The sequence below is a fragment of the Bos javanicus genome, chromosome 1, assembly GCF_032452875.1.
Source record: "Bos javanicus breed banteng chromosome 1, ARS-OSU_banteng_1.0, whole genome shotgun sequence".
Taxonomy (NCBI): Eukaryota; Metazoa; Chordata; class Mammalia; order Artiodactyla; family Bovidae; genus Bos; species Bos javanicus.
Window position 1 is genome coordinate 149650474 of NC_083868.1, and position 26463 is coordinate 149676936.

Sequence of the window (26463 nt, forward strand, 5' to 3'; positions counted from 1 at the left end):
ACAGAGCAAAGGTGTGGTGGGCTATAACAAGAAAAAGAATTAACTCAAGGGTCCCAGGTTACAAACATTAAAGCTACTACTTACACCAATTATATTAATCAATACACTGCCAGGGACACAGCAGGTAAGGGATATGGAAACTTAGCAGCAAACATTGGCCCAACAAGTGAAAATCCCTTCACCAATACAATTTCTAATCAATCTTTTAACTACTCAAAAGAATCTGTGTTTAGACAGTTTAGAACATCTCCTGCCTCTCACAGTTGGGAGGCTCTGAACAATCACATGTGGCCAGAAAAACCTATTCAGGCAGGCTAGAGGATTTCCAAAGGAGTTTGTAGGTTGAAACACTGTCACACCCAGGAATTATTAACTGGAGCTGTAAGCTAACTCTTTTTTCAGAGAGGTAGTGGGGGACAGCCCCTCGTAAAGTCAGAGGTGTAGGTGAAGGCACAAAGCAGAAAGTAGGCAGACTCTGGTTTTGGGTGTAAATGTTCGAGAATTTCCAGGGGGACTCCTGAGGGTCGATCCCGCCTTTGCGTATGCCAAGCCTCCTTCCTCATGGCCTTTGTCATGGGTGGAGCTCCTCACGCTGGCTCCCGGCAGTGATAGAATTCCAGTTGAGCTATTCCAGATCCTGAAAGATGATGCTGTGGAAAGTGCTGCACTCAATATACAATATGCACTCAATATGCAATATGCCGGCTCCTGGCAGGTGTCCTTATTAGAAGAGGAGATTCAGACCCAGAGACGTACAGAGGGGCCATGTGAAGATGCAGGGAGAAGGTGGCCGTCTACCAGCCAAGGAGAGAGCCCTTCAGAGGAGACCAACCATGCCGGCACCTTGATCTCACACTTCTGGCCTCCAGGATGAGAATGAGCCTCTGTTTTAAGCCTCTTACTTTGCTATGGCAGCTCTCCCCACCCCCCATCTCTGTCTCTCTCTCTCTCAGACACACACACACAAATGCACACACTGCTTGTAAGAATCTGACATCTGGAGTCAAAAGACCATGTGCTTGTGCTTAGTCACTCAGTCGTGTCCGACTCTCTGTGACCCCATGGACTGTAGCCCTCCAGGCTCCTCTGTCCATGGGATTCTCCAGGCAAGAATACTGGAGTGGGTGGCCATTCCCTTCTCCAGGGGATCTTCCTGACCCAGGGGTTGAATCTGGGTCTTCTGCATTGCAAGTGGCTTCTTTACCATCTGAGCTACCAGGGAAGCCCCTCAAAAGACCACACCAGGGCCTTCTTTTCCCTCTAGATGTATAGAAATGGCTCTCTAGACCTTTCACACCTTTAAAAACTCATTTTGTGGGAAGAAGAAGCTACAATAGTTTTCATTTTATTTCGGGATCTTGGTTCAGGCAGAACTTGGAGGTGACTGACTTTTTGTCTGTTATCTTATAATCTGTTCCTTTATGGCTGTGCCTACAAGTGTTTAAATTATGCTCAATATGTTCTCTGCATCCTCTCTCTCTCTGTCACCTTGTCTCTCTCTCTCTTTCACTCCGAAGGCATCCTGAATGGGGCGTACGACAGCAGAGGGCAAGTGTTGTTGGAAGTGAGAGGTGGCTTCAAGGCTTCCATCTGCTGCTCACGTGTAGGACGCTGGGTGAAGCACGAGGCATCTCAGAGTCTTTGCTTTCTCCTCTGCAACTATGAAACGATGCTTCTTCAAGGACATGCCGGAGGGGCACGGGAGACAAAGCTGTCGTTTGCTTCCTGGCATGTAATTGATACCAAAGAATGCTACTTTCTGTTTTTCTTTTTTTTTTAATTCCTCTCCCAACCACAGTTAGCTAGAAAAAAACAATTACAGACCAAAGACAACTTCAATGCATCGAATATATGTTTAAATGTGTGCAAATTCGCAACGCATTACTCACTGCACTCTTCAATAAGTGCCATCAGCGGCAGTTCAAAGGAGTGCGGCTTCCAAACTCGGAAAGCACACGGTGAAGCTGTTCCACGAAGAGCTCTCTGATGGTGGTCCTCCATGCAAAAACAGAGGCTTGTTTCCAGCACGCTCTGTGCATCGTTGTTTATCCAGCAACTGGCAAGCTGGTGTCCCACCTAGTGGTCAACGGGAGGTAGCCCATTTTGAAAAGAGAAGATATTTCATATGATCTGCTGCTGGGCAGAAACCTGGAGAACAGTCAGTCCATCCTTTTCTCCCCATTTACAGAGGCCCGGGCTGTGTAACCCGGAGGAGGATATGGCAACCCATTTCCAACTCCAGTCTTCTTGCCTGGAGAATCCCAGGGACGGGGGAGCCTGGTGGGCTGCCATCTATGGGGTCGCACAGAGTCAGACACGACTGAAGTGACTCAGCAGCCAGTGTTCTTGCCTGGAAAATTCCTTAGACAGAGGAGCCTGGAGGGCTACAGTCCAGGGGGTCGCAAAGAGTCGGGCATGACTGAGTGACTGAGCACACATGCACGCTCGGGCAGTGTAAAGCCCACGATGCGAGAGGTGACGGGGTGTGTGTGTGCGTGCGCGCGCGTGTGTGCTGTGGCAGTAAAATAGGTACTGCTAGAGAGAAAAAGAGTCATTATATTAAAAGGCATACTGCTGAATGGTTTTCTTAAAATATGAATGATGTCAAGTATTCAGAAAACTTCATGACGAACAGCACATTTACCACCCAACTCTAGTGAGTTCCAGCATTTTTTCATAGCTGCCTCCTGTTTCTTTCAGAAGCAAAGGAACGTACATGCAGACAAAGCTCCTGGTATATCCTTCCACTATCCCTTTGTTGTCCTGTCCCTCACCCAGGGGGAGCCATCATCTCCAATTGGTGTTTACCTAGAATGGCATCGGAGAAGGCATTGGCACCCCACTCCAGTACTCTGGCCTGGAAAACCCCATGGATGGGGAAGTCTGGTGGGCTGCAGTCCATGGGGTCGCTAGGAGTTGGACACGAATGAGTGACTTCACTTTCACGCATTGGAGAAGGAAATGGCAACCCACTCCAGTGTTCTTGCCTGGAGAATCCCAGGGACAGGGGAGCCTGATGGGCTGCCGTCTCTGGGGTTGAACAGAGTCGGACACGACTGAAGCAGCAGCAGTAGAATGGCATTTGAAAATTCTATTAACACCTTATATGTGAATCCATATTTTTTGCCTGTTTTCAAAATGTATTTTAGTAAGGTTATCCCGTGTGTATTTTTTTCTATGACAAACAGTGCAATAAACTACCCTTGTGCCATTTTCCCTCGGGCACTTCCACATGAATTTTTCTCTTCTTTTCCTAGAAACACCACTGGTGGATTGAACAGGAAGCCTTTTCTTTTCAGAGTGATTATAGCAAATTATCCTCCACATACTCATGTGTAAATGATCCCATGGGGCTTTATATCTGACATCGTTAGGCTTCTGAATATTTTCCAATTTGATGGCTATAAAATATTTCAGGGTTTTATCTTTCTCTAATTAGTATTTATATTGGGCATCTTTTAAAAAGATTTTTACTGAAGTATGGTTGATTTACAGTGTTGTAATTTTAATTTTAGCATCAGCTGTACAGTTGCACATATAAATACTCTTTTTCATATTCTTTTCCATTATGGTTTATCACCGGATATTGAGTATAGGTCCCTGTGCTATACAGTAGGACCTTGTTGTTTATCCATCCTGTATATAATAGTTTGCATCTGCTAATCATATCAAGCATCTTTTTATATGTTTCTTGGTCTTGTATTTACCTCTGCAGGATGGAGGCTGGTTGCCAGAAAGACTGCACTGGGATTAGAAGCCTGAAATTTTCAGCCTTGCCCTGCAACCTCTGGGGAGAGAAGACAGGCAGGGGGCTTAAAGTCATGACCAATGACCAGTAACTGAATCATTATACTTGCAAGTAATGGAACTTCTGTAAAAACTCCTGAGCAGCGGGGTTCAGGGAGCTTCCACATTGCTGAACACATCGAGTTGCTGAATGTGGCACCCCCAGAGAAGGCGTGTAAGTTCTGTGTCCCACCTCACATCCCCAGGCTTCTCTGTCATTTGGACGTTGCTGAGTTGTATCCTCTAATAAACTGGTGGCTCAGCAGTAAAGAATCTGCATGCCAATGCAGGGTGCAGTTTGAATCCCTGGGTTGAGAGGGTCCCCCGGAGAAGGAAATGGCTATCCATTTCAGCATTTTTGAACATCTGAAAGTTTATCATTCACGTAGTGCTGAAGCCTGGCTTGGAGAATTTTGAGCATTACTTTGCTAGCTGTGAGATGAGTGCAATTGTGCGGTAGTTTGAGCATTCTTTGGCATTGTCTTTCTTTGGGATTGGAATGAAAACGGACCTTTTCCAGTCCTGTGGCCACTGCTGAGTTTTCCAAATTTGCTGGCATGATCAGTGCAGCACTTTCACAGCATCATCTTTTAGGATTTGAAATACCTCAAGAAGAGATAAGAAAGAATAGCAAGAAGAGATAAGAAAGCCTTCTTCAGCGATCAATGCAAAGAAATAGAGGAAAACAACAGAATGGGAAAGACTAGAGATCTCTTCAAGAAAATCAGAGATACCAAAGGAACATTTCATGCAAAGATGGGCTCGATAAAGGACAGAAATGGTATGGACCTAACAGAAGCAGAAGATGTTAAGAAGAGATGGCAAGAATACACAGAAGAACTGTACAAAAAAGATCATCACGACCCAGATAATCACGATGGTGTGATCACTCACCTAGAGCCAGACATCATGGAATGTGAAGTCAAGTGGGCCTTAGAAAGCATCACTACGAACAAAGCTAGTGGAGGTGATAGAATTCCAGTTGAGTTATTCCAAATCCTGAAAGACGATGCTGTGAAAGTGCTGCACTCAATATGCCAGCAAATTTGGAAAACTCAGCAGTGGCCACAGGACTGGAAAAGGTCAGTTTTCATTCCAATCCCAAAGAAAGGCAGTGCCAAAGAATGCTCAAACTACTGCACAGTTGCACTCATCTCACATGCTAGTAAAGTAATGCTTAAAATTCTCCAAGCCAGGCTTCAGCAATATGTGAACCATTTAGAAAAGGTAGAGGAACCAGAGATCAAATTTCCAACATCCGCTAGATCATGGAGAAAGCAAGAGAGTTCCAGAAAAACATCTATTTTTGCTTTATTGACTATGCCAAAGCCTTTGACTGTGTGGATCACAATAAACTGTGGAAAATTCTGAAAGAGATGGGAATACCAGACCACCTGATCTGCCTCTTGAGAAATTTGCATGCAGGTCAGGAAGCAACAGTTAGAACTGGACATGGAACAACAGACTGGTTCCAAATAGGAAAAGGAGTACGTCAAGCCTGTATATTGTCACCCTGTTTATTTAACTTTTATGCAGAGTACATCATGAGAAATGCTGGACTGGAAGAAACACAAGCTGGAATCAAGATTGCCGGGAGAAATAACAATAACCTCAGATATGCAGATGGCACCACCCTTATGGCAGAAAGTGAAGAGGAACTCAAAAGCCTCTTGATGAAGGTGAAAATGGAGAGTGAAAAAGTTGGCTTAAAGCTCAACATTCAGAAAATGAAGATCATGGCATCTGGTCCCATCACTTCATGGCAAATAGATGGGAAAACAGTGGAAACAGTGTCAGACTTTATTTTTCTGGGCTCCAAAATCACTGCAGATGATGACTGCAGCCATGAAATTAAAAGACGCTTATTCCTTGGAAGGAAAGTTATGACTAACCTAGATAGCATATTCAAAAGCAGAGACATTACTTTGCCAAGAAAGGTCTGTCTAGTTAAGGCTATGGCTTTTCCAGTAGTCATGTATGGATGTGAGAGTTGGACTATAAAGAAAGTTGAGTGCCGAAGAATTGATGCTTTTGGACTGTAGTGTTGGAAAGACTGTTGAGAGTCCCTTGGACTGCAAGGAGATCCAACCAGTCCATCCTAAAGAAAATCAGTCCTGGGTTTCATTAGGAGGACTGATGCTGAAACTGAAACTCCAGTACTCCAGCCACCTGATGCGAAGAGCTGACTCATTGGAAAAGACCCTGATGCTGGGAAAGATTGAGGGCAGGAGGAGAAGGAGATGACAGAGGATGAGATGGTTGGATGTCTTCACTGACTCAATGGACATGAGTTTGGACAGGGAGGCCTGACGTGCTACAGTCCATGGGGTCGCAAAGAGTCAGACACAACTGAGCGACTAATCTGAATCTGAACCAGCATTCTTGCCTGGAGAATCCCATGCACAGAGGAGTCTCACTTGCTACAGTCCAGGGAGTTGCAAAGAGTCAGACACGACTTAGTGATTAAACAGCAAAAACAACAGTAGTAAAGGAAGCACCTTCCTGAAGTTCTGTGAGTTGTGCTAGAGGATTATCAAACCTGCAGAGGGGGCCTCGGGCACCTCTGATTTACAGCCGTTTGTCAGAAGACTGGGTGGCCCAGGACTTGTGACTGATGTCTGAAGTGGGGACAGTCTTAGGGACCAAAGGACCCCTTTCACTGACTCTAGGTAGACAGTGTCAGAATTGAATTGAATTGTTGGCCACCAGCTGGTGTTGGAGAGTCGGGCAAGTGGTGCGTTAGAAGACATCACGTATTTAGTGTCAGCAGGAAAAAATAATCGCTCAGGATCGTACCTGATGTAAGTGTGGTGCCAGTCACGGAGGGAGCAGTGGACACATTCATTCGTTTATTCCAGGTATTTATCACACAGCTGCTTCATACCAGACATTGTTGCAAGCACTTGCGTGGTGACCAGAGTAAATACAGTGTAAAAAGTCCCTGCCCACGTGGGGTTGGATTCTAAGAGGGAGCAAAGAAAGAAGAAGGAAGCATGTAGCAGATCAGAAAGTGTGTTAGTTTGTGAGGGCTGCCTTTGCCAATACGCAGACTGCTCGGCTTAAACAACAGGACTGTGTCACCTCTCTGTGCCGGAGGCCAGAGGTCCGACATCAGTGCCGACGGGGTCGGTTCTTCCCAAGGCTGTGAAGGGGAAGCTCCTCCAGGCCTCCTTCCTGCTTGTGGATGTTATCTTCTTTCACTGCCTTCACGTCCCCTCTCCTTTGTGGGTGTCTTTCCTTTTCACAAGGACACAGTCATGCTTGTCGTTTTGTTAGTCGCTCGGTTGTGTCCCACTCTTTGGGACCCCATAGACTGTAGCCCACCAGGCTCCTCTGTCCCTGGGATTCTCCAGGCAAGGATACTGGAGTGGGTTGCCATTCCTTTCTCCAGGAGGTCTTCCCAACCCAGGGGTTGAATCCAGGTCTCCTGCACTGTGGGTGGATTCTTTACTGTCTGAGCCACTAGGGAAGCCCCCATATGGTGTGTGGACTGCCCCCCACCCCCCACAATGGGCTCATTTTAACTTGATTCCTTCTGTGAAGTCTCTATCACAAAATAAGGTTCTGAGTAAATAGGGGTTGCTGCTGCTGCTAAGTCGCTTCAGTTGTGTTTGACTCTGTGCGACCCCATAGACGGCAGCCCACCAGGCTCCACTGTCCCTGGGATTCTCCAGGAAAGAACACTGGAGTGGGTTGCCATTTCCTTCTCCAATGCATGAATTGAAAAGTGAAAGTGAAGTCGCTCAGTCGTGTCCGACTCTTAGCGACCCCATGAACTGCAGCCTACCAGGCTCCTCCGTCCATGGGATTTTCCAGGCAAGAGTACTGGAGTGGGGTGCCATTGCCTTAGGATTCAGCATATTTTGGGGGTAGGAGACAGTTCAGTCTGTAACAGGTAGGCACTGTAGCATACAGAGGGCAGGAGTGGGTGGTTTGTATATAGAGAGCAGTCAGGAGGGCTTCCCTTAGAAGGTGAGGTCTGAGCAGATCTGAAAGATATGAAGGAACAAGTCCTACATGTGTCGGATGTTGGGGAAGAGCTGCCAGACTCCTGGTGGTCTCCGAGACCCTAGGGAGGAGAGCAAGCAAGCACATGAGGCCAATATGGAGCCTGGGGGCAGGGCGGCGTCTGCTCCTGCATGAAGGACTGTATCAGTGTCCTGAGGCTTCTGTAACAAAAGATCACAAACTGGGTGGCTGAAAGCCTCAGAAATGTGTTCTCTCACCATTTTGGAGACCAGAAGTCTGAAATCAAGGTCTTATAAGGCCACGGTTGCTCCCTTGCTGGCTGCCAGCCATCCTTGGCATTTCTTGTCTTGCAGCAGCATAATTCTAATCTCTGCCCTCTGCCACCCATCCACACCCCGTCGTCTCACGACCATCATCCCTCTGTGTGGTTGTCACTGTCCATGTCCTGTCGGTGCATTCCTGTGGGCCCCTGCCTCTGTGTCTCTTTTCTTATAGACTCCAGTCATATTAGATCAAGAGCCTAGCCTACTCCAGTAGGACTTTATCTTCAAAAAACCCTATTTACATATAAGGTCACATTCACAGGTACCCATAGGCTAAGACCTCAACATACCTTTCAGGGAACACAATGGGACCCACACAGGGACCTTGCTCTTACTGCGTGTGAGGTGGGGTCACCAGGCAGTGGGCTTCCTGTGTGTCTGATTCCTTGCTCCGAGCTCTTGGACACACAGAGGCAGCTGCACAGGGTAGAGCATCCTTGCCCACTTTCAGAAAAGCTTGGATAAGCTTCTAAAGGTAAACGCACAGGGTAGCAGAACGGTTACAAAAGAAAAGAAACATTTCTGATGAAAAGACTGAGAACTGACTCTGTCCTGGCCCCAGGGAAGCATCGAAGGCTGCGTCCACTGGCAGCAAAGGTAAAACGAGAAATTGGTTTAGCTCCATAAATGACTTGTTTTCAAAATAAAACGGAAAAGCCAGAGGTTAGCATGATGACATGGAGAAGGAAATGGCAACCCACTCCAGTGTTCTTGCCTGGAGAATCCCAGGGACAGAGGAGCCTGGTGGGCTGCCGTCTATGGAGTCGCACAGAGTCGGACACGACTGAAGCGACTTAGCAGCAGCAGCAGTGTGATGACAAAGGTCTGCAGCTACCGCTTGGCAAAGTCGGAAGAACCTCCCCAGCGCGTTTCCTGTCCTGACCGGCTCTCAGCCTGGGCCGGAAGCCAGCATCCTGGGGATCAGCCGAGGATGCAGGGTCCATTCAGCATCGCGTTGTCTCTGAATCAAAGGACAGGTTTCTCTGCGGAGGGTTGAAACCCCATGCTTCCCAGGGCTTCTGTTGAACGCAGAGTTTGCATTTGGAAGTCTGAGAGGGAGGGACGGTGCTGAACTGACCTCGAATCGCCCTTAGACCGGCCACACCAGTCACGTGGTCTCCACGTTCTGTGTCACCCCAGCTCCTGCCTCTTCCTCCCCTCCCGCGTCCTGGTGAGGCCTCGCTCAGTCCCTCCTCACTTTTTATCCTTCCTCCAGCTGCGATCCAGTGGCCCTTTTCTGGGTGATCAGCCTTGCTCAGCCTCCCCGACTTCTCGGCTCTGAGAGGAATCTTCTCAAAACGCAGCACGAGCAGGTCAGCCCTTTGTTAGGCACTGTCAGTGGCCCCCGCCCCTCAGCCCGAGCTCGGAGAGCAAGTGGAGGGTGGAGTCCCGCAGCCCTGCACCCCCATCCTGCCCCATACTGATGCGCTCTGATCCTCAGGGTAAATTAGCCGAGCTGGCTTACTTAGGGTGTCGCCAGGCCGGGGATCCTGCTGACTCAACTCGATAACATCAGGTGAAGGTGTCAGGGTGTCTTGGGGGGGTCTCTGCTGCCCTCCTCCCTTCTCATGCTGACACCACAGTTCAAAGCTCCGGGGTACAGTCTTTCGTCTTCTGCTTTTGGTTTCTTAGGGAGTGCACCGCCAGGCACTAGTCACAGTGTGGTATGTTGCAAGGATTTTTGCTGTTGAGTAAGATGGTAAAGTATCCGCCTGCAATGAGGGAGACCCGGGTTCGATCCCTGGGTTGGGAAGATCCTCAGGAGAAAGAAATGGCAACCCACTCCAGTACCCTTGCCTGGAAAATTCCATGGATGGAGGAGCCTTGGTAGGCTACGGTCCATGGGGTCGCAAAGAGTCGGACACGACTGAGAGACTTCAGTCTTTCACTTTCAATCTGGATCAAACTCAGTGATGAAACAGTGAGCCCTCTGGTTCTCAGCTGCATGGGGTCTTGCGCTCTATCCGAGCAGAGGTAGGGGGCCCCCTCTCTGAAAAGAGAACTCTTCTAGAAAGCAGAAGTTGCTTCTTTTTTTTTTTTTTCTATAAGATTTTCCATTTTTTTCACCTAATATGCATAATCTTCTTATTTTACATGCTGAATTAGCTCACATGAGAGCAACTTTACGGAAGACATGATGGCATTTAATTATGCCCCAAATATTTGTCTCGGGGTGGTGAGAAGCTCAATGGGTTGCTAATTAAATAATTAGAAGTGGCTGCTTCAGTTTCCTGTGTCTTAATAATGGGGACATTCCTAATTAGGGGTGACAGATGAGGCGGCCAGCCATTCTGACGGCCCTCCCCACCGGAAACAAGCATTTTATGGACAGATTATTGCCATTCAGGCCTTCAGAGCTTTCAGAAATTTCTGTTAGCTTTAGGACTGTGGGTGCATGGACATCGAGGGATCTGAACACACGTGGGAAGGACATCCTGGGTGCTTTGTGTGAGCGCTGACTGAGGGTAGACTAGCTTCTTGGCTCTCCTTCTTGCTGTTAATAGCCATGAAGCCAGGGCAGGTTCCTGATATGTTCTGAGCCTCAGTTGCCTCATCTCTAAAATGGGGATAATTAAACCTTGCTCATCAGGGGTTGTGGGGAATCTCATGAGTTAATGCGTGTTAAGCACTTAGCCCAGGGCCCAGTATTTGGAGGCCAAGAAGGTAAGATGCTCACTCTGGAATCAGGTGCCCACAAGCAGGACTTCTTGTGTTGACCACGGTCAGGTGGGCAGCCTGCTGTGCTTCATCCCAATTCTTTTTTTTTTTTTTGAAGGATGGATGCACGAAGGACTTAAGACTCTAGACTTAGAGGAAGTTGCTTGCGCTGAGCAATTCCTCCAGGAGACTGACATTACAGTCTGGAAAGTCAAGATGGTCGGGTGGGGGTGGGTTGGCTTTCCCCTTAACCACATTCCGGGAGGGACTGTTTCGGCTCTGGGGAGGTGTTCCCAAACTTTTCAGGGTCAGGAAAAAAAGTGAAGTTGTATTTGGGGAGTCTTCTCTCTCCACGCTGTGCAGCGCCAAGGTTGGCCCTGGTTGCCGGGGCGGCACCGGGGAGAGCCAGGGAGATAGCACAAAGCACAGTTCGACTCGGTCTCAGTCTGGCGAGGAGCGTGGAATGATGGGCCGTGGATTAGCCACGAGTCACTCCTTTGTCCCTTCTCTGGGATTCTCCACTCAGGTTCTCTTGAGTGGACATTCTAGTAGGGAACTTGGATTTTTCCATTGCAGCAACTTGAAAGGGAACTGATGATTTATTTCTTGACTGTACTTGTTGAATCCTGGTGTGATCCAGGCACTTAGCTAAGCTTTCTCTCACCATCCATCCTGACAAGACCACTCAAGATAAGTCCTGCTGAAGGTGCCAAGTCTCAGAGAGGTTGAGTGACTTGCCGCCAGATGCACAGAGTGTGGCAGACTTGCACCTGCCTCCCCCGGAGCCCAGAGCAGCTGCATGTAACCTCCGTGCTGCTGTGTCCTCCAGGGCTTAACACAGAACAGCACCATCCTGGGTGTGAGTCTGGGCACAGAAGTGGTGTTGGTGAAAGTGAAAGTTGCTCAGTAGCGTCCGACTCTTTGTGACCCTATGGACTATACAGTCCATGGGATTCTTCAGGCCAGAACACTGGACTGGGTAGCCTTTCCTTTTCTCCAGGGGATCTTCCTGACCCAGGGATCGAACCCAGGTCTCCCACATCGCAGGTGGATTCTTTACCAGCTGAGCCACAAGGGGTTGGTGAGCCGATGGGGAAAGGTCTGGGTCCTGCTCTGACTGCCGCTACTGGAAAGGGAACATTCAACCTTCCGCGTGTCCTTATGGCCTGAAGGATGGGACTCTGTCCTGATACAAGTCCTTACAATGCTGGGCTAGAGGATTTCAGGGAAAAGGAAGCCATGTATGGCTAGATGGAGTCAGGGATGCATCAGCGCCCTCTGACAAGCAGTAGGTCGCACGGTGTGTTTCCAGACCCATCTGGGCTTTGTACTCTCCCCAGGTGATTCCTGGTTCCCCAGGTGAGTCCTGGTCCTGCCCCCAGGTCAGCCTTGTTCCTGCCCCCAGGTGAGCCCTAGTGCTTACCTGGTGGAGCCTTGGTCCTGCCCCTTGAACAGCCCATGGAAGTGTGTGCAAGCCTAGCATGTCCCGAGCCACTGAAGCAGGTGACATGGCCCAGCAGTCCTGCACAACCTGCCCTGGCTCTGGGGTCCAGAGTCACAAGGTCTGGATGCCTTTGCCTTCCTCGTAGTGGAGCTGCACCCCTTGCCCTCTTTCCTGCTGGGTGTGAAGACCTCCTGAAGGACCCCAGACCCCTTTCTCCCTCGTGGGGTCCCAGGACATCTGTGGATGAGAAGAGGAGATTGCTTTTTACAGAGACCCGTCCTAAGCCTGTGCTCTGGCTTCCTGCAGACAGACCTTGAGCCCTGCAGGATGGATTGCAGCCAGAAGGGAAGGCAAAACAAATCTCAACACTGTGTTTCTGTTCGTTCACTCAGCTGTGTCCAACTCTGTGACCCCATGGCCTGCAGCATGCCAGGCTTCCCTGTCCTTCACTATCTCCCAGAGTTGGCTCAAACTCATGTCCATCGAGTCAGTGATGCCATCCAACCATCTCATCCTCTGTGGTCCCCTTCTCCTGCCTTCAGTCTTGCCCAGCATCAGGGTCTTTTCAAATGAGTCAACTTTTTGCATCAGGTGGCCAAAGTATTGGAGCTTCAGCTTCAGCATCAGTCCTTCCAATAAACATTCAGGACTGATCGCCTTCAGAATGGACTGGTTGGATCTCCTTGCAGTCCAAGGGGCTCTCAAGTGTCTTCTCCAGCACCACAATTCAAAAGCATCAATTCTTTGGCACTCAACCTTCTTTATGATCCTACTCTCACATCCGCACATGACTACTGGAACAACCATAGTTTGACTATACAGACCTTTGTTGGCAGAGGGATATCTCTGCTTTTTAATACACTGTCTGGGTTCGTCATAGCTTTGTCAACACTGTGTATTTTCTGTTTTTTAAAAATGCACCAGAAAAGCATAACTAAACACAGATCCAGGCAGGAAGAGCCAACACTTCTTTTCTGGCGCACTACCATGTTCCGATTTGGAGTGTGGTTAACCTTTGCAGTCATCTCACTATCTCCTTGAAGGATGACAGCCTGCAAGGTTCAGCACCATTTATCTGCTGAACGGTGGAGGCTGCCGAGGACTCTACAAGTGGTTTATGTTTTGACCATGTTCCAAGTTATGCAAGTCATCCCCTTTGGTGGATAACTGCAGGTCCCTGAATCCTTTGTCCCCGGTCCTTCTGCCTCCCTGCTGCCCTCTCCTGTTCACAGGGAGACTCTCCCTGGAATGTCCTTTTTCACCAGTGGCCACTGGGAATTCCCATGTGGATTTCAGCCCCTGCTTTCTTCTCAATGCCCTCTGCTTTGGGGACAGTTAGCCTAGATAGTAAGAGAAGAGCCTTCCCCTCCAGAGTCCGACAGTTTGGGTTTGACCCTGGCATAGCCTCCAAAGAACCTCTAAGTGGCAGGTTGGAAGGCAACCTCTAACCTCGGTGCTCCCGTCTTCTTGCTGTTCCACGGGGTACCAGTAGCTACCACCCACTTGGTTGTTGTGGGCAGAAGAGAGGTCACGTGCTCTTTGGTTCTTTCCCTATGAAGCTTGCAAACGGTGCCTGTCATATGGAAAACTCCCAAGGGGAATTGTCTTTGTCCTGATGCCTTTGGGACTCTCCTGCAGAATATTCTTGGTGGAGCCCAGACATGGATCGAATCACTCCTGTTCAGACTGGAGAATCATGACCTTGGGGGTCTCCCGAGAGCAGGGAAAACGCAAATGGTTCTCGACCTGATGGCGTGGCTGCCTTTCTGTGTGTGGGTGCTTCTCTTTCTGGATTTCCCTCCCTTTGCTGACTGGACACACGGGGGTTTGGGCTTTGTATTCAGTTCCCAGGGGAGGCTGGAACAAGTCATCACGGATGGGGTGGTTAAAACACAGACCTGTATTTAAAAAATTTTTTCCACATTGCACAGCATGCAGGATCTTAGTCCCCCGATCAGGGATTGAACCTGTGCCCCTGCCGTGGAAGTGCAGAGTCTTAAGGACTGGACCACCTGGGAAGTTCTAACAGGTCTGTACTATAATGCTATTTTGGAGCCACAAGTCCAACATCAGAGTCTTGACAATCCTGGGCGCCCTCTGGAGGCTCTGGGGGAGGAGGCTCCTTGTCTCTTTCAGCCTCTGGTGGCTCCTGGCATTCCTTGGCTTGTGGCAACATCCCTCCAACCTGTTTCTGTCTTCCCTTGTTCTTGCCCTCTGAGTCTGTCTTTTCCTCTTCATAGAAAGACACTAGCCATTGCACTGAGGGCCTACCCTGTGATCTCGTGTTTTGAAATAAGGATATTTTATTTATTTATTTGTGGCTGCACTGGGTCTTCATTGCTCTGTGAGGGCTCTCTCTAGTTGCTGTGTATGGGCTTCTCTTTGTGGTGGCTTCTCTTGTTGCAGAGCATGGGCTCTAGATTGCAGGCTCCGTGGTTGTTGCTCGTGGGCTTGAGAGCACAGGCTCAATAGTTGTGGAGCACAGATTCAGTTGTTCCTCGGCACCTGGAATCTTCCCGGACCAGGGACTGAACTGTTATCCTCTGCATTGGCAGGCAGATTCTTAACCACTGGACCACCAGGGAAGTCCTCTATAATCTAATCTTGCATGCACGCTAAGTCGCTTCAGTCATGTCCAACTCTGCGACCCTATGGACTGTAGCTCTCCAGGCTCCTCTGGCCATAGGGATCCTCCGGGCAAGAATACTAGAGTGGGTAGTCATTTCCTTCTCCAGGAGATCTTCCTGACACAGGGATTGAACCCATGTCTCTTATGTCCCCTGTAGTGGCAGGAAGAATTTTTTTTCTTTACCACTGGTGCCACCTGGCAAGAATGATCTTATCTTAACTTTAACTAATTACATCTGCAAAGACTCTATATCCAAACAAGGTCACATTCTGAGTTTCCAGATGAACATGGCTTTCTGGGAAGCACAATCCAATCTACTACAGGTGTTAACTGTGAGGTCAGCAAGGGATAAGCACACACTTGTGCCTGGATGGCCTGGAAGATCTCTCATCCAGGCCCTCAAACAGACTGACTAGACTGGAGAATTTTCCTCTGTTTTCTTCCCCCAGGGTCCACGGCAGCTCAGAAATTCCCTGCCCTCAGCTGGCATTTCCCTGACTTCTTGAAGACTCATCTTTCTACATCTTGCTTTCCCCTCCCTGTCATCTCAAGTACCCTACGATGAAACCAAAGCCACGGCTGAGTGCTGTGGCTCCTGAGAGGGTAAACAATTTTTTTTTTTAATGCTAGAATGTTTAAAAGCAAAACATTTTGAATTTGAAAACAGCATAGAGATAACCGCAACCTATAAATCAAGGAATTGGTGGGGCTCCAAAAATGCTCAAGCCAAATTCTTTCTGTTCTCCCCCCTTTCAGCCCTGTTATCTGTTTGCATGCCCTCTTGGGCTTTGTGCGGGGGTTTCATTCTACTGGTTTTGTGCACACAGAACAGACCTCCAGGTCTTGGCAGCCCTTAGGAAGCAGGACCTGGAAAGCAATTATGGCCAAGAATCCCTTCCTTTCAGGAACTCCGTGGTGTTCTGTTCATATGCTCTAGGGGTTTATGCAGCATTTCGGCGCTTGAAGGCTCATCTCTCTGCGCACAGAGATGGGCGTTGCAGGTGAGTGAGTGTCCCATTTGGCTCAGAGTGGGTGAAGGCACAGCCCAAGGTTGGTTCTCCTCTGGCTGCTGGAGACACTGTTGTGGGGCAGAGAAGGGGTGGTGGTCCCCACTAATTTGTGTCTCTTGCATCTTTGGTGCTGGTGGTCTGCCTCTGGCCTTTTCAGGAGTGGATAAGACCCCACAGACTGAGTTTGGGATCCTGTTTGACATCAATTACTTGGTCAAGCTGTGTCCTAGGGCCAGCTGGGCAGCTGTCTGACTGGATTTCTCATCTTGGGCTTCTCCCATCTACGCATCTTACAGAAGTAAAGATCTTTCTTTGTGTGTATGATTCAGCTTAACTTATTATTTAAGAAATTGTTAACTGAAATATGTGCTCTGTGTGCTAAGTCACTCAGTCATGTCTGACTCTTTGTGACCCTATGGACTGTAGCCCGCCAGGCTCCTCTGTCCATGGGATTCTCCAGGCAAGAATACTGGAGTGGGTTGCCATGCCCTCCTCCAGGGGATCTTCCCAACCCAGGGATCAAACCTGCGTCTCTTGTCTCCTGCCATGACAGGCAGGTTTTTTACCACTAGTGCCACCTGGGAAGCTGGTAATTGAAATATAATAGGTGTACAATATAGTATAATATTATATAAGTTACAGGTGTACAATAGAGTGATTTACAACCTAAAAGGTTATATTTTATAGTTATTATAAATATTGCCTATATTCTCCATGTTGTACAATATACTCTTGTAGCTTTTTAAAAATAATATTTATTTATTTGGCTGCTCCAGGTCTCAGTTTTGGCATGCAGAATCTAGTTCTCTGACCAGGGACCAAACCCAGGCCCCTGGAGTCTTATCCAGGGAACCATCAGGGAAGTCCCACTGTAGCTGATCTTATACAGAGCAGTTTGTACCTCCTAAGCCCCTTTGCCTACTCTGCCCCTCACCTCCTTCCCTCTCCCCCACTCTTGCCACCGGTCTGTTCTCTGTGTCCTTGGCTTCTTTTTCATTACAAAGATCATTTTATAAGGCTGCTCTTTGCGATTTCAGCACAGGTGAAAAGCTCAGGAGTGACCTGAACAGAAGTCTTGCCTGTTGCACTGTCATGGGGGAGACACTCTAATGCTCTAACTGGAATGTTATTAATATGACAAGGTTCTATTTTTCTCGTTGCTTTTTTTTTTTTTTTGGTGAGAGAAGGAATGTGTGAATGTGGAGAAAGTTAAGCAGGGGCCTCAGTGCATATTGCTGGGACTTAGAAGGGGGTGGTGGCATCACATAACCTGGGCTGAAGGGTTAAACCTCTCACGGGGTCCTTCCAGATGGAGCTTTAGGTGGATTGGAAGGAAACCGCAGTGCGCTGCAATGCAGGCAGGTAGGGTTTTTCTAATTGGGTGGCGGTGGGTAGTGAACCTGCCCATCCCCCTGCCATGACAGAGCGGAGTCTCTGGCTCCTCGGCTCTGGGGTTGGAGTGGGCACTGTGACTGTTTGGGCCAACAGAATGTGGTGACAAGTGGTTCAGCTCCTGGTGAGACAGGCTGGGACCCTGGGTCTTTACTGGAGTGCTTGCGCCTGGACAAAGTTCTCCTCCAGGAACAGGTACAAAGAAACTATAATGGACTAAAGAGAACTGCAGGCAGGCACAGTTGGCGCCAAGTATGAACAATAAGATACAAAAGAGGCCACAGATTTATTGCCATTTCTGCGGTGCTGGGAGCAAAAGCAGGGTATTGTGCTGTGACCCCTGCACACAGCACCAGCCAGGGGGTGGGCAGGCCCCCTCAGCCACCCTTCTGGGCCTGACCCACCCATCTGCTCCTCCCCCACCCCATTTAAGGAGCCAGCTCACCTCCCTCGGGGAGTGAGCAAGGGAGCCTGTTACTTGTTCTCGGTCCCTCTTGCTGGAGTGCGAGTCCCAGTTCAGTTCAGTTCAGTCACTCAGTCGTGTCCAGCTCTCTGCGACCCCACGGACTGCAGCACGCCAGGGCTTCCCGTCCATCACCACCTCCCGGAGCTTACTCAAACTCATGTCCATGGAGTCGGTGATGCCATCCAACCATCTCACCCTCTGTGGTCCCCTTCTCCTCCCGCCTTCAACCTTTCCCAGCATCAGGGTCATTTCAAATGTCCCAGGGTCCCAGTAAAGCCTTATCCAAATTCCCAGGCTGGTCTCTTGTGCTTGTGCTCAGCCCAATTGCTTTTCTACTCCTGTAGACTCAGAGTGAACAGTTGATTCCCTCTCTTTTTGGACTGATTATATGATGGCACAGTCACAGCAGAAACCATCCTCTGGAGCACATTTACACACAGATGCGAGGAATTCCGTATCTGTTATCTCATTTAATCCTTGCTCAGTCACCCAGTTGTGTCCGACTGTTCGCGATCCCATGGACTATAGCCCGCTAGGCTCCTCTGGCCGTGGGATTTCCCTGGGCAAGAATACTGGAGTGGATTGCCACTTCCTCCTCCAGGGGATCTTCCAGATCCGGAGCCTCTTAAGAATTTCTACTGAGTCAAGAATCCAAGAACCCTGCTGGCTAACATAGGCGCTGCCCCCCACTGAATGGTGGGCGTTCTGCCTCTTGGAAGCACCTGTCTTGTAAGGAGTGGGATACTTGGAGATGCCCATGAGGGAGGGCAAAGCCTGTGTCCAGTGACCAGGAACGGCCTTGGGCGCCCAGCGGACAGCTCACTGGAGCTGAGATACACCATCCCTGCTCGCCCTCCCTGACTCCTGACCCACGACGTCCTGAGCCAAACCAACAGCTGCGTGAAGGCTTTAAGTCTGGGGTGGCTTCACATGGAGCAGCGCTTACCTGGGGCATTTTTGTCGAGATAAGACTGGTCACCTGGCAGGGCTGGGGAGGAGGCTGGGTGAAAAGTGGCTCCAGTAAGAAAGTGAAAGTGAAAGTTGCTCAGTCATGTCTGACTCTTTGTGATCTCATAGATATACAGTCCATGGAATTCTCCAGGCCAGAATACTGGAGTGGGTAGCCTTTCCTTTCTCCAGGGGATCCTCCCCACCCAGGGATCAAACCCAGGTCTCCCACATTGCAGGTGGATTCTTTACCAGCTGAACCACAAGGGAAGTCCAAGAATATTGGAGTGGATAGCTTATCCCTTCTCCAGCAGATCTTCCCAACCCAGGTCTGCTGCATTGCAGGCTGATTCTTTACCAACTGAGCTCTCAGGGAAGGAAGCGGTGGATAAAGATTCCAGCCGCTCTCCCAGGTGAAGGTGAAGGTGAAGAGGTGCGTCTGGTGGGGACCAGTGCAGGTACAGATGCCTGCAGGAGGCCCCAACTCCCCGCCTCTGGGTGGGGGCAGGGCAGCTGGAACAGTAAACAAAGGGGATTCCTGAGTTCCTCCATCACTTATCAGATGCCAACTGAGCTCACATGTGCTCAGCACGTGAGATAGGAGGCGTGTGACAGACACCACCCTGGTCCCAAGAAATCCCTGCCTATGCCTGGGGAGAAAGAAGTCCCGCGGGATGGAGATGAGGCCAGAGGGGGGATCGAAGTGGACAGGGTATGGGCTCCTCAGGGGTTTGGGCCCCTTGATTAGGCAGCTGACAAGTGTCCCTGGACCAGGCAGGTTCTGGCCAGCCTGCCCCATCTCTGCCTGCTGCTGGGCTGCTGGATGCCCTGCTTGATGGCCAGTCTGAGGAGAGAACTCAGTCAGACCTGGAGTTAGTGGCGGGACCCCGCTGACCCACGTCAGCTGGTTTCCTTCATCGTCTGCCGTTGTTGAGCCCCTGCTGGTCTCGGCTCCTTGGCTAAGCTTCTGCTGCCCCCTCCCGGCTGGAGCCTAGTGACCCCGTCACCGCATGGGTAGTGATGGGTGGTTGTGGTTTCCATTTCTCCCTCTCAACATGAATTTGCTGGATTGTCTCCCAGAGTTTAACATGTAACTGGCAGTATAGCTTTCAGTTCAATATTATCATTGTATTAATAGCTGGCCATGTCATTTAGGACTAAGTGTTATAATCTTTGAGCCTCTGTTTTCTCAGCTAGAAAATGGGACTAATACTACCGATTTTGCAGGGCTATAAGGATTAAGTGGGCTTCCCAGGTGGCACAGTGGTAAAGAATCCGCTTGCCAATGCATAAAATGAGGGTTCCATCTCTGGGTCAGGATCCCTGGAGAAGGAACTGGCAACCCACTCCAGCATTCTTGCCTGGAGAATCCCATGGACAGAGGAGCCTGAAAGGCTACAGTCCATGGGGTCGAAAAGAGTTGAACACGACTGGGCAACTGAGCAAGATTAAGTGAAATAACAGATGTGGAATTCCTTGCACCTGTATGTAAATGTACTACTGAGTGATGGTTTTGTTGTTGTGGTTGTGCCATCATATAATCGGAGTCCAAAAAGAGAGGAAATAAACTGTTCACTCTGCGTCTACAGAAGTGGAAAAACAAGTTTTTGGAGAAACAAGTTTTGGCCCGTGGGGAAGAAGCTGGAACAGAGACCTAAAATGTGCTGACGCTGGCCCTGTCCCTGTTTCCCCAGCTCTGGGAGGGACAGTGTGGTTTGAGGAATTTACCTTCTTATTTTCTTGTCTTTGGTTTTCCTTGATGCTGGAGTGCAGGGAAGCAGAGTCTGATCTGCTCAAAGCAACTTTTATGGATGAGATTTAGCTTTCAAGTCTTCCTTCTAGAGATGACTTCAGGACTTTGAGGAAGAAAAAACATGAAGTTGTGATTTAGGAAGATTGTAACTCAAGCATTTGTTGAGAAGACACCAAATACTTTATTTCCTTGTAAGAGAAGAAAGATCATATTATATAATCAAAACGTGTAAAAGGAGGTGTGCATCATGTTGGCTAAAGAAAGCCTAAGGTGACCTTCGGGGCTCCCCTGGTGGCTCAGTGGTAAAGAATCCACCTGCCATTGCAAGAAACACAGGTTTTATTCCTGGGTCAGGAAGATCCCCTGCAGGAGGAAATGGCAACTCACTCCAGTATTCTTGCCTGGGAAGTTCCATGGACAGAAGAGTCTGGTGAGCTACAGTCCATGGGGTTGCAAAAGAGTCAGACATGACGTAATAACTAAACGACAATAAAAACAAAAGTGACCTTCAGGGAAGCATTAGCAGTGGGAGATGATGGCTGCCCTGAGTCCCACTGGATCCAGCGTTCATTTCTCTTGGTGGTCTGCCGCGTGATGAATGGGAAAGCACTTGCCTTTCTGTAGGCTATCTATTGACCTTAGATGACTGCATTATAGCCTACTGGTTGGAAACCCCCAGGCCACAATGATGAACACTGATCAGACAAGTGGACCTCTTTTAAAAATGCAAACTGATAAGTTTCACAGAAATCACTCATTAGGGTGTGCTAGGATGTGAGCAGTGCAGTATGTTTTGTCAAAATGTTGGATGAGGTAATTTGGTAGAATGAACCATTCTACCATATATGGAGGCACCAGGTCATTCTCAGTTGAGATCATTCTCACAGAGAGATTTTCAAAATGTAACATAGCTGTGAAAGCAGTAATAGGGGTTTCTATGGCTGCTATCATCACCTGAATGGCACATCATGAATGTTACTACTCTTTCTCCTCCATCCATCAACCACCCATTCCCCAACACACTCATCTACCTATTCATCCATCCATCCACTCATTCATCCATCCATTCATCCACCTACCCATCCATTCATCCATCCATTCCTCCACCCATCCATCCATCCACCCATTTATCCACCCATCCATCCACTCATCCATCCATCCAAACATCCATCTGCCCAGTCAAACATCCATCCACCCACTCATCCATCCATTCATCCACCCACCCATCCATTCACCTATCCATCCAAACATTTGTCCACACACTCATCCATTCATCCACCCATCCATCCACTTGTCCATCCATCCAAACATCCATCCATCCATCCAACCATCCATCCACCCACTCATCCACCCATCCATCCATCCAACCGTCCATCCACCCACTCATCCATCCATCCATCCATCCAAACATCTATCCATCCACTCATCCATCCATCCAAACATCCATCTACCCACTCATCCGTCCATCCATCCATTCATCCATCCACCCAAACATCTGTCCACCCACTCATCCATCCATCCACTCCTTCATCCATCCATTCATCCACCCACCCATCCATTCATCCATCCATCCAAACATCTATTCACCCACTCATCCATCCATCCAAACATCCGCCCAACCACTCATCCATCCATCTACTCCCTCATCCATCCATTCATCCACCCACCCATCCATTCATCCATTCATCTACTCATCCATCCAACAAAAAAGCATTGAGCACCAACTAAGTGCCAAGTATTATGGAAGGTGCTGGGGACAGATAGGTGAGACAATCCTTGGCTGTAAGGGGTTTGTTGTCTGCTGGGGACAACAGACAAGAAGGGTTAATGTTCAGTGCAGTGCTCGTTTATGAGCTCTCAGGATAGAGATTTGGAAGCCTGCTAGGTCAGGGGAGTCAGGGAAGGGTGTCTGAGCCTCCCGGCTGGCTTCAGATTCACATCAGATCAGTTCAGTTCAGTCGCTCAGTTGTGTCCGACTCTTTGCAACCCCATGAATCACAGCACACCAGGCTTCCCTGTCTATCACCAACTTCTGGAGTTCACTCAGACTCATGTCCATCGAGTCAGTGATGCCATCCAGCCATCTCATCCTCTGTCGTCCCCTTCTCCTCTTGCCCCCAATCCCTCCCAGCATCAGAGTCTTTTCCAATGAGTCAACTCTTCGCATGAGGTGGCCAAAGTACTGGAGTTTCAGCTTTAGCATCATTCCTTCCAAAGAAATCCCAGGGCTGATCTCCTTTAGAATGGACTGGTTGGATCTCCCTGCAGTCCAAGGGACTCTCAAGAGTCTTCTCCAACACAACACTTCAAAAGCATCAATTGTGGGTTCGATCCCTGGTCAGGAAGGTCCCCTGGAGGAGGGCCCTGCAATGCACTCCAGTATTCTTGCCTGGAGAATGCCATGAACAGAGGAGCTTGGTAGGCTACAGTTTGTAGGGTCGCAAAGAGTCGGACATGACTGAAGCGATGGAACACACACACACACACACACACACACACATACATATTTACCAATTGCCCAAGACATTTGTTAAAAATATCATGAACATATTTGTAGAGTAAAATTGTTTTAAAAAACAGAGAGGGAGAGGTGAGACGGTATGAGAGAGAATGAGAGAAGCCAGCGTTTAGATATCACACCCAGAAACACAGGAAGATGCTGTATTATGAATGAGCCGTATTAACTCCATTCCTAAAATAGTTTTAGCACACTGCATTTTTAGAAAAAGGGAAATACCCCAGGTCCAATGGAAAGGTTCCTGTAACACCGTCAGCAGTTCCTGGGGCTGTCCTCTTGTGACCACCCGTCTGCGACCCCGAGTTGAGAACATCGAGGCCCCTGTGCCGTGGGTGGCGGCTGCCCATCCACCATCACTGGTGAGTTGACCCAGGTGTATTTCACATGGCATCTCCCATGCACATTGTGGTGTGAGGTGCCTGGGCTGGACTCACAGGTTTGGTTTATGCCTCCCTGGAAAGGGCAGGCGGCCAAGCCCTCTGGAGTCAGAGCTGAGGTGCCAGATTCGGCCAGAGCCAACCCCTTGCAAAATGGAAAACTGAGACCATGGAAAACCCTCTCTTAAGAATGATTCTTGAGTTCAGCATTGGACCTTGTCAGATATTGTTGAAGTCCTCTAGTGAAGATACTTAAGGGAATTCCCTGGTGGTCCAGTGGGTAGGACTCTGTGCTTCCACTTCGGGGAGGGAAGGGTCGTCCCTGGTCAGGGAGCTAAGATCTTGCATGCTACAGGGTCCCCCCCAAAAAAATAAATCCAGGTTGACGCGACGCCGGGGCCAAGGCGAGTGAGCAGGTGCCTCAGTGTCCTTCCCCTCCCCATCCGTCGCTTGGCCGCCTACACACCGAGGAAACCAGAATTGAAAGAGACATGTGTACCCCAATGTTCATCACAGCACTGTTTACAATAGCCAGGACATGGAAGCAACCTAGATGTCCATCAGCAGGTGAATGGGTAAGAAAGCTGTGGTACATATACACAATGGAGTATTACTCAGCCGTTAAAAAGAATACATTTGAATCAGTTCTAATGAGGTGGATGAAACTGGAGCCTATTATACAGAGTGAAGTAAGCCAGAAAGAAAAACACCAATACAGTATACTAACACATATATATGGAATTTAGAAAGATGGTAACGATAACCCTGTATGTGAGACAGCAAAAGAGACACAGATGTATAGAACAGTCTTTTGGACTCTGTGGAGGAGAGGGGGATGATTTGGGAGAATGGCATTGAAGTATGTATAATATTATATATGAAACGAGTTGCCAGTCCAGGTTTGATGCAGGATACAGGAAGCTTGGGGCTGGTGCACTGGGATGACCCAGAGCGATGGTACGGGGAGGGAGGTGGGAGGGGGGTTCAGGATGGGGAACACGTGTACACCCGTGGAGGATTCATGTTGATGTATGGCAAAACCAATACAATATTATAAACTAATTAGCCTCTAATTAAAATAAATAAATTAAAAAAGTCCAAAAAAGACAGAGCTGCAGCAAGCTGTTGTGAACTGCTGGGAGCCCCAAGGTTCCTTCCATCTTTTTGTTGCTGTTGTTACAGTTTTCTAAAAAAAATTTCCATGGGAGGATAATTACCTAACAGTATTGTGATGGTTTTCGTCATACATCAACATGAATTGGCCATAGGCATACATGTCTCCCCTCCCTTCTGAACCAACTCCCCCCAACCCCATTCCTCCAGGTCATCACAGAACCCAGGCTTCTGAGTCATACATCAAACTCCCACTGATGATCTGTTTTACATATGGTAATATTTCATGGGCTCCAAAATCACTGCAGATGGTGACTGCAGCCATGAAATAAAAAGACACTTACTTCTTGGAAGGCAAGTTATGAGCAACCTGCTGCTGCTGCTGCTGCTAAGCCCCTTCAGTTGTGTCCGACTCTGTGCGACCCCAGAGACAGCAGTCCACCAGGTTCCCCCATCCCTGGGATTCTCCAGGCAAGAACACTGGAGTGGGTTGCATTTCCTTCTCCAATGCATGAAAGTGAAAAGTGAAAGTGAAATCGCTCAATCATGTCTGACTCTTCACGACGCCATGGACTACAGCCTACCAGGCTCCTCTGTCCATGGGATTCTCCAGGCAAGAGCACTGGAGTGGGTTGCCATTGCCTTCTATGAGCAACCTAGACAGCATATTAAAAAGCAGAGACATTACTTTGCCAACAAAGATCCGTTTAGTCAAAGCTATGGTTTTTCCAATAGTCATGTATGGATGTGAGAGTGAGAGTTGGACTATAAAGAAAGCTGAGTGCTGAAGAACTGATGCTTTTGAACTGTGATGTTGGAGAAGACTCTGGAGAGTCCCTTGAACTGCAAGGAGATCCAACCAGTCCATCCTAAAGGAAATCAGTCCTGAATGTTCATTGGAAGGACTGATGTTGAAGCTGAAACTCCAATACTTTGGCCACCTGATTCGAAGAGCTGACTCATTTGAAAAGACCCTGATGCTGAGAAAGATTGAAGGCAGGAGGAGAAGGGGACGACAAAGGATGATATGGTTGGATGGCATCACTGACTCAATGGACATGAGTTTGAATAAAGTCTGGGAGTTGGTGATGGACAGGGAGGCCTGGCAGGCTGCAGTCCATGGGGTCGCAGAGGTGGACACGACTGAGCGACTGAACTGAACTGAATATTTCATGAGGTACAGAGATCTAGCGGGTATTGGATGGGTCCCACCTGGTTGGGCAGGTGTGGGAAGGAGCAGGGCTGACCTGTTGCTGGGATCTGACTATGGGCAGAGGAAGGGGGGAGATGGGAGGGACACAGAGGAAGAGACACACAGAAAGAGAAAGAGAGAGGCTGAGTTATTCTGAAGCCATGATACGGTTCTTGATTTATATGGGCGGGAGGTCTGACTTCCTGGGTGATCCTGTGACAGGTTATGGTGCTTCAAAAGTGACTCCTGTCCCCACCTGTAGAACACATACACACACACACACACACCAAGAAGACACCAAGACCATATCAAATTTTGTTTTTATTGTTCCAGTCAAAAAAAAGGAGGAATACCTCAATATGTAAACAGTTACCCTAACACAGAGAGTTGTTAAAGATATATATTTTTTTATTCTAAAAAAATTTGGCATTGTAGTGATTTCTCAATACATAACTTGTGCTTTCGCGCGCCGCATGCTTTCGCCTTGGTGTCCGTGCGCAGACGTACTTGGAGTTGAGTTACAAAAGGACTGAGAGGTGGTCAGGAGCCAAACCAGTGCTTGTGCCCTACCTGGCTTTCCTTCCCAAACACTGTGGTGCAAAGGTTGGCGATATTGACTTCAGAAGCTGATCTAGTTACTTATTCGGAGCAAAAGTCAGAAGACTTGTAGGGTTTTGGAAAAATGCATTTTCTTTTTTTTTTTTTTTCCGGTTCATCACTAAAGGATCATTGGTTTTGCTCAAGGAAAACTTCATTTTTTGCATTGTATTTTTAGTATCTATAAATCTCTTTTGTAGTTACTCCTGTTTCATGATTTTGCTGGACATGTAGATTACTACTAAATGCTATTGAAATTCTACCAATGATTTATTGTTTTCCACAGAT

At 48.5% G+C, this 26463-nt stretch overlaps 1 long non-coding RNA gene across 1 annotated transcript; it reads right to left on the reverse strand.

The window, feature by feature from the left end:
• Positions 1-1834: 1834 nt before the first annotated feature.
• On the reverse strand, positions 1835-18968 carry LOC133252084 (uncharacterized). The gene is made up of 2 exons (XR_009737805.1): positions 18624-18968; positions 1835-2076 (listed from the first exon to the last, which is right to left on the reverse strand). It is a non-coding gene; the product is annotated as an uncharacterized LOC133252084 (long non-coding RNA).
• Between the last annotated feature and the right edge of the window lie 7495 nt (positions 18969-26463).